The following is a 7,857-nucleotide window of genomic DNA, read 5'->3' as shown; positions in this document are numbered from 1 at the left end:
CAAGAAACCCCCATCACCTACGCATGTATGTCGAACTTTGTTCGCGCCGTACGTAGCCAACCACGTTCATCGGAGGTATGGGGCAATGGCATCATCATGGCTGAACAACAGCGCGAGCTGGAAAGCACAAAATTCAAACGAGACGCACATTCTTCACACATTTCTTGCGCGTCGTTAGAAAGTCTTATAATGGTCTGCTCGCCACGAGAGGGCTTCGGGAGAGAGTTGGTGTAGGAGTGCTGTCCCTGCTCCCTTGGGGGAGCGCAGGCCACTGTGGTTTCACTGTAGGAACAGCGGTTTGGTTTGCATGGCCACGGCAGCACCATGCTCATGGTCGTGTGAGTCCTCGACAGTACGACACTTGGAGGAATGCACGGGCCCCGTGATCGCTAAGCGAGCCGCTCAGCACAGAGGAGGTGGCGCTAAGTCTCGTGCCGTGCAGCACAGAGGAGACGTTGCCCGTCAGAGTTCAGCGTCTGAGGGTCCTCATTCACCAGATTAGGACACTAATCCGCACTTCCGATTGGCGCGGGAGGCTAAGTACGGTGGAAAAGAAGTTCAGCATGCGACATTGTGCCCCTTGTGCCACTGACAACGTGGATCGGTTGAAGTCGTCCGTGTGCGGCTTAGGGGCGGCTCTCGGTAAGTCAGGAAACACGCTTCAGCTGAGCGCTCGTGCCACCAACGCATTGCAGTACGACGTGGATTGATTGCAGTGTCTAAATGTGGCCACATCGCAGGATGCTGGACAGAAACAGAGGGCGTATTTGCATTGCAGAGAGAGACTGAGAGAGACAGTCGGTCATAGGCAAGATGCCTTGAACACGAATGTCTGGCGGTAAGCGAGTTCCAGCCAAACCGAAGGAGGGCAGAGGAGATTTAACAACCTCTCACCGAGTGGAGATTGACTGAGAGTTTTGATGGAAGGCATTGATTGCTGTAGCTGAGTGTGCATGCAAGAGAGTAGAGTGAGGAGAGAGGTAAGAGGGGAGTAGAGTGAGATGAGAAGAGAAGAGAGAGGTAGGAGAGTGCGTGGAGGGGAGTAGAGTGAGATGAGAGGGAGAGGTAGGAGAGTGCGTGGAGGGAGTAGAGTGGTATGAGAGGGGAGAGGTAGGAGAGTGCATGGAGGGGAGTAGAGTGAGATGAGAGGGGAGAGGTAGGAGAGTGTGTGGAGGGGAGTATAGTGAGATGAGAGGTAGGAGAGTGTGTGGAGGGGAGTAGAGTGAGATGAGAGGGAGAGGTAGGAGAGTGCGTGGAGGGGAGTAGAGTGAGATGAGAGGTAGGAGAGTGTGTGGAGGGGAGTAGAGTGAGATGAGAGGTAGGAGAGTGCGTGCAGGGGAGTAGAGTGAGATGAGAGGGGAGAGGTAGGAGAGTGCGTGGAGGGGAGTAGAGTGGTATGAGAGGGGAGAGGTAGGAGAGTGCGTGGAGGGGAGTAGAGTGAAATGAGAGGGGAGAGGTAGGAGAGTGCGTGGAGGGGAGTAGAGTGAGATGAGAGGGGAGAGGCAGGGGAGTGCGTGGAGGGGAGTAGAGTGAGATGAGAAGGGAGAGGTAGGAGAGTGCGTGGTGGGGAGTAGAGTGAGATGAGAGGGGATAGATAGGAGAGTGCGTGGAGGGGAGTAGAGTGGGATGAGAAGGGAGAGGTAGGAGAGTGCGTGGAGGGGAGTAGAGTGGGATGAGAGGTAGGAGAGTGCATGCAGGGGAGTAGAGTGAGATGAGAGGGGAGAGGTAGGAGAGTGCGTGGAGGGGAGTAGAGTGAGATGAGAGGGGAGAGGTAGGAGAGTGCGTGGTGGGGAGTAGAGTGAGATGAGAGGGGCGAGATAGGAGAGTGCGTGGTGGGGAGTAGAGTGGGATGAGAGGTAGGAGAGTGCGTGGAGGGGAGTAGAGTGGGATGAAAGGGGAGAGGTAGGAGCGTGTGTGGAGGGGAGTAGAGTGAGATAAGATGGAGAGGTAGGAGAGTGCGTGGAGGGAGTAGAGAGTGTGATGAGAGGTAGAAGCGTGTGTGGAGGGGAGTAGAGAGTGTGATGAGAGGGGAGGGGTAAGTAGGGGCGAGTACAGAGAGAGCACCTTCTGCAGCTCCCCTACTGCGGGCGGTGTGAGCCTTGCGAGGTGGAGTGAGGGGGGTTGAGGTGAGGAGAGGGGGGGCCACGCGAGGTGGAGTGAGGGGGGTTGAGTGAGGAGAGGGGGGGCCACGCGAGTGGAGTGAGGGGGTTGAGGGAGGAGAGGGGGGGGGCATGCGAGGTGGAGTGAGGGGGGTTGAGGTGAGGAGAGGGGGGGCCACGCGAGGTGGAGTGAGGGGGGGTTGAGGTGAGGAGAGGGGGGGCCACGCGAGGGTGTGAGTGAGGGGGGGTTGAGGGAGGAGAGGGGGGGGCATGCGAGGTGGAGTGAGGGGGTTGAGGTGAGTAGAGGGGGAGCCTTTCGAGGTGGAAGTGAGGGGGGTTGAGGTGAGTAGAGGGGGGGCCACGCGAGGTGGAGTGAGGGGGGTTGAGGTGAGTAGAGGGGGGGCCTTGCGAGGTGGAGTGAGGGGGGTTGAGATGAGTAGAGGGGGAGCCATGCGAGGTGGAGTGAGGGGGGTTGAGGTGAGTAGAGGGGGAGTCATGCGAGGTGGAGTGAGGGGGTTTGAGGTGAGGAGAGGGGGAGCCATGCGAGGGAGTGAGGGGGGAGGTGAGTAGAGGGGGAGTCATGCGAGGTGGAGTGAGGGGGTTGAGATGAGTAGGGGGGCCATGCGAGGTGGAGTGAGGGGGGTTGAGGTGAGTAGAGGGGAGTCATGCGAGGTGGAGTGAGGGGGGTTGAGGTGAGGAGAGGGGGGGCCATGCGAGGTGGAGTGAGGGGGGTTGAGGTGAGTAGAGGGGGGGCCATGCGAGGTGGAGGGAGGGGGTTGAGGTGAGTAGAGGGGGAGCCACGCGAGGTGGAGTGAGGGGGTTGAGGTGAGTAGGGGGGAGCCATGCGAGGTGGAGTGAGGGGGGTTGAGGTGGGAGTAGAGGGGGGGCATGCGAGGTGGAGTGAGGGGGTTGAGGTGAGTAGAGGGGGGCCATGCGAGGTGGAGTGAGGGGGGTTGAGGTGAGGAGAGGGGGGGGGCATGCGAGTGTGAGTGAGGGGGTTGAGGTGAGTAGAGGGGGGCCATGCGAGGTGGAGTGAGGGGGGTTGAGGTGATAGAGGGGGGCCATGCGAGGTGGAGTGAGGGGGGTTCAGGTGAGTAGAGGGGGGCCATGCGAGGCGGAGTGAGGGGGGTTGAGGTGAGTAGAGGGGGGCCATGCGAGGCGGAGTGAGGGGGTTGAGGTGAGTAGAGGGGGGGCCATGCGAGGTGGAGTGAGGGGGGTTTGAGGTGAGGAGGGGGGGACATGCGAGGTGGATTGAGGGGGTTGAGGTGAGTAGAGGGGCCATGCGAGGCGGAGTGAGGGGGGTTGAGGTGAGTAGAGGGGGGGCCATGCGAGGTGGATGAGGGGGTTGAGGTGAGTAGAGGGGGGGCCATGCGAGGTGGAGTGAGGGGGGTTGAGGTGAGTAGAGGGGGGCCTTGCGAGGTGGAGGGGGGTTGAGTGAATAGAGGGGGGCCATGCGAGGTGGAGTGAGGGGGGTTGAGGTGAGTAGAGGGGGGGCCACGCGAGGTGGAGTGAGGGGGGTTGAGGTGAGAGAGGGGGGGCCATGCGAGGTGGAGTGAGGGGGTTGAGGTGAGTAGAGGGGGGGCCTTGCGAGTGGAGTGAGGGGGTTGAGGTGAGTAGAGGGGAGCCATGCGAGGTGGAGTGAGGGGGTTGAGGTGAGTAGAGGGGGGGCCATGCGAGGTGGAGTGAGGGGGGTTGAGGTGAGTAGAGGGGGGCCACGCGAGGTGAGTGAGGGGGGTTGAGGTGAGTAGAGGGGGAGCCACGCGAGGTGGAGTGAGGGGGTTGAGGTGAGTAGGGGGGGAGCCATGCGAGGTGGAGTGAGGGGGTTGAGGTGAGTAGAGGGGGGGGCTTGCGAGGTGGAGTGAGGGGGTTGAGGTGAGTAGAGGGGGCCATGCGAGGTGGAGTGAGGGGGGTTGAGGTGAGGAGAGGGGGGGCCATGCGAGGTGGAGTGAGGGGGGTTGTGAGTGAGGGGGAGGGGGGGGCCATGCGAGGTGGAGTGAGGGGGGTTGAGGTGAGGAGAGGGGGGGCCACGCGAGGTGGAGTGAGGGGGGTTGAGGTGAGGAGAGGGGGGGCCATGCGAGGTGGAGTGAGGGGGGTTGAGGTGAGTAGAGGGGGGGCCTTGCGAGTTGGAGTGAGGGGGGTTGAGGTGAGTAGAGGGGGAGCCATGCGAGGTGGAGTGAGGGGGGTTGAGGTGAGTAGAGGGGGGGCCATGCGAGGTGGAGTGAGGGGGGTTGAGGTGAGGAGAGGGGAGCCACGCGAGGTGGAGTGAGGGGGTTGAGGTGAGTAGGGGGGAGCCATGCGAGGTGGAGTGAGGGGGGTTGAGGTGAGTAGAGGGGGGGCTTGCGAGGTGGAGTGAGGGGGTTGAGGTGAGTAGAGGGGGGCCATGCGAGGGGAGTGAGGGGGGTTGAGGTGAGAGAGGGGGCCACGCGAGGTGGAGTGAGGGGGGTTGAGGTGAGTAGAGGGGGGCTTGCGAGGTGGAGTGAGGGGGTTGAGGTGAGTAGAGGGGGGGCCATGCGAGGTGGAGTGAGGGGGGTTGAGGTGAGAGAGGGGGAGCCACGCGAGGTGGAGTGAGGGGGTTGAGGTGTAGAGGGGGGGGGCTTGCGAGGTGGAGTGAGGGGGTTGAGGTGAGTAGAGGGGGGGCTTGCGAGGTGGAGTGAGGGGTTGAGGTGAGTAGGGGGGAGCCATGCGAGGTGGAGTGAGGGGGGTTGAGGTGAGTAGAGGGGGGGCCATGCGAGGTGGAGTGAGGGGGTTGAGGTGATAGAGGGGGGGCCATGCGAGGTGGAGTGAGGGGGGTTGAGGTGAGGAGAGGGGGGCCATGCGAGGTGGAGTGAGGGGGGTTGAGGTGAGGAGAGGGGGGGGCCATGCGAGGTGGAGTGAGGGGGGTTGAGGTGAGTAGAGGGGGGGCCACGCGAGGTGGAGTGAGGGGGGTTGAGGTGAGGAAGGGGGGGGCCACGCGAGGTGGAGTGAGGGGGTTGAGGTGAGTAGAGGGGGGCCACGCGAGGTGGAGTGAGGGGGTTGAGGTGAGGAGAGGGGGGGGCCATGCGAGGTGGAGTGAGGGGGTTGAGGTGAGTAGAGGGGGGCCACGCGAGGTGGAGTGAGGGGGGTTGAGGTGAGGAGAGGGGGGGGCCACGCGAGGTTGAGTGAGGGGGGTTGAGGTGAGGAGAGGGGGCCATGCGAGGTGGAGTGAGGGGGTTGAGGTGAGTAGAGGGGGGGCATGCGAGGTGGAGTGAGGGGGTTGAGGTGAGTAGAGGGGGGCCATGCGAGGCGGTGAGGGGGTTGAGGTGAGTAGAGGGGGGCATGCGAGGTGGAGTGAGGGGGGTTGAGGTGAGGAGAGGGGGGGCCATGCGAGGTGGAGTGAGGGGGGTTAGGTGAGAGAGGGGGGGCCATGCGAGGTGGAGTGAGGGCGTTGAGGTGAGTAGAGGGGGGGGCATGCGAGGTGGAGTGAGGGGGTTGAGGTGAGTAGAGGGGGGGCCATGCGAGGCGGAGTGAGGGGGGTTGAGGTGAGTAGAGGGGGGGCATGCGAGGTGGAGTGAGGGGGGTTGAGGTGAGTAGAGGGGGCCTGCGAGGTGGAGGGGGGTTGAGGTGATAGAGGGGGGCCTGTGAGGTGGAGTGAGGGGGGTTGAGGTGAGTAGAGGGGGCCTTGCGAGGTGGAGTGAGGGGGTTGAGGTGAGTAGAGGGGGGGCCTTGCGAGGTGGAGTGAGGGGGGTTGAGGTGATAGAGGGGGGGCCATGCGAGGTGGAGTGAGGGGGGTTGAGGTGAGTAGAGGGGGGGCCACGCGAGGTGGAGTGAGGGGGGTTGAGGTGAGGAGAGGGGGGGCCATGCGAGGTGGAGTGAGGGGGATTGAGGTGAGTAGAGGGGGGCCTTGCGCGTTGGAGTGAGGGGGGTTGAGGTGAGTAGAGGGGGAGCCATGCGAGGTGGAGTTGAGGGTTGAGGTGAGTAAGGGGGGGCCATGCGAGGTGGAGTGAGGGGGTTGAGGTGAGTAGAGGGGGGGGCCATGCGAGGTGGAGTGAGGGGGTTGAGGTGAGTAGAGGGAGAGCCTTGCGAGGTGGAGTGAGGGGGGTTGAGGTGAGTAGAGGGGGGCCATGCGAGGTGAGTGAGGGGGGTTGAGTGAGTAGAGGGGGGGCCACGCGAGGTGGAGTGAGGGGGGTGAGGTGAGGAGGGGGGGGCCATGCGAGTGGAGTGAGGGGGGTTGAGGTGAGTAGAGGGGGGCCTTGCGACGTGGAGTGAGGGGGTTGAGGTGAGTAGAGGGGGCCACGCGAGGTGGAGTGAGGGGGTTGAGGTGAGTAGAGGGGGGGCCTTCCGAGTTGGAGTGAGGGGGTTGAGGTGAGTAGAGGGGGAGCCATGCGAGGTGGAGTGAGGGGGTTGAGGTGAGTAGAGGGGGGCCACGCGAGGTGGAGTGAGGGGGGTTGAGGTGAGTAGAGGGGGGCCATGCGAGGTGGAGTGAGGGGGGTTGAGGTGAGGATAGGGGGAGCCACGCGAGGTGGAGTGAGGGGGTTGAGGTGAGTAGAGGGGGGCCACGCGAGGTGGAGTGAGGGTGGTTGAGGTGAGTAGAGGGGGGCCTTGCGAGGTGGAGTGAGGGGGGTTGAGGTGAGGAGATTGGGTGCCACGCGAGGTGGTGAGGGGGGTTGAGGTGAGTAGAGGGGGGCCTTGCGAGGTGGAGTGAGGGGGTTGAGGTGAGTAGAGGGGGAGCCACGCGAGGTGGAGTGAGGGTGGTTGAGGTAGTAGAGGGGGCCTTGCGAGGTGGAGTGAGGGGGGTTGAGGTGAGGAGATTGGGTGCCACGCGAGGTGGAGTGAGGGGGGTTGAGGTGAGTAGAGGGGGGGCCTTGCGAGGTGGAGTGAGGGGATTGAGTGAGTCGAGGGGGAGCCATGCGAGGTGGAGTGAGGGGCTTGAGGTGAGGAGAGGGGGGGCCACGCGAGGTGAGTGAGGGGGGTTGAGGTGAGTAGAGGGGGAGCCATGCGAGGTGTGAGGGCTTGAGTGAGTAGAGGGGGAGCCACGCGAGGGGTGAGGGGGGTTGAGGTGAGTAAGGGGGAGCCACGCGAGCGGAGTGAGGGTCACGATCGCACCGCTCATTTCACTTCTGAGCAGCCGTCGCTTGGCACGGACTCGGGGAGAACATGAACATCGGCGCTAATTAATGGGCCTTGTTTGAAAGCAATTAGTACGCACATGTAGACCGAGGGCCCTTCCTCAAGAAAACTCTCATAGGTCAGCTATATATATTAATAATATTAATTAAATACGGCGACTTGTAACATTCCATAAGAATTACAGCAATTATAATGGGATCCATGGAGAATTGCGTGGGATTTTATGTAAATGTTGCACTCAGACCTTTGCTCCAATCCCCATGAGTGAATCCGATACCATCCAGACGTTGGAAGCTAAGCAGCCTCGAGCCTGGACATGCTTGGATGGGCCACCACTGTGCACGAACAGGGTGTTGTAGGCCAGCTGCCAGGCTACGAAATGGCAGCAGATGGCAGAGCAGCAAAATCCATTGTGTACCGTACTCCGATTCCGTGTTTCTCATCCTCGCCTTCACCAAACGCAGCCCTGACCAGCGTCGGGAAGTATGGTCAAATAACCTCCGTGACCTGCACGGCGTTTTATTTTGCTTCAGTTTAGTTTCATTTTGCGTCGCCGTCGCTCGTGCCAATTGCATTTCTCACAATCGCTGAGAAACCGCCGGACCAGGCTGGGAGGCAGCAGCAAGCACCAAGCGGCAAGGACCCGGAGCCCCCCAACAGCTGCCCCAAGCTC

The sequence above is a fragment of the Lethenteron reissneri genome, chromosome 51 (genome assembly GCF_015708825.2).
Source record: "Lethenteron reissneri isolate LAM-NWPU_2019-01 chromosome 51, ASM1570882v1, whole genome shotgun sequence".
NCBI lineage: Eukaryota > Metazoa > Chordata > Hyperoartia > Petromyzontiformes > Petromyzontidae > Lethenteron > Lethenteron reissneri.
Note: the sequence above shows the minus strand (reverse complement) of the source record.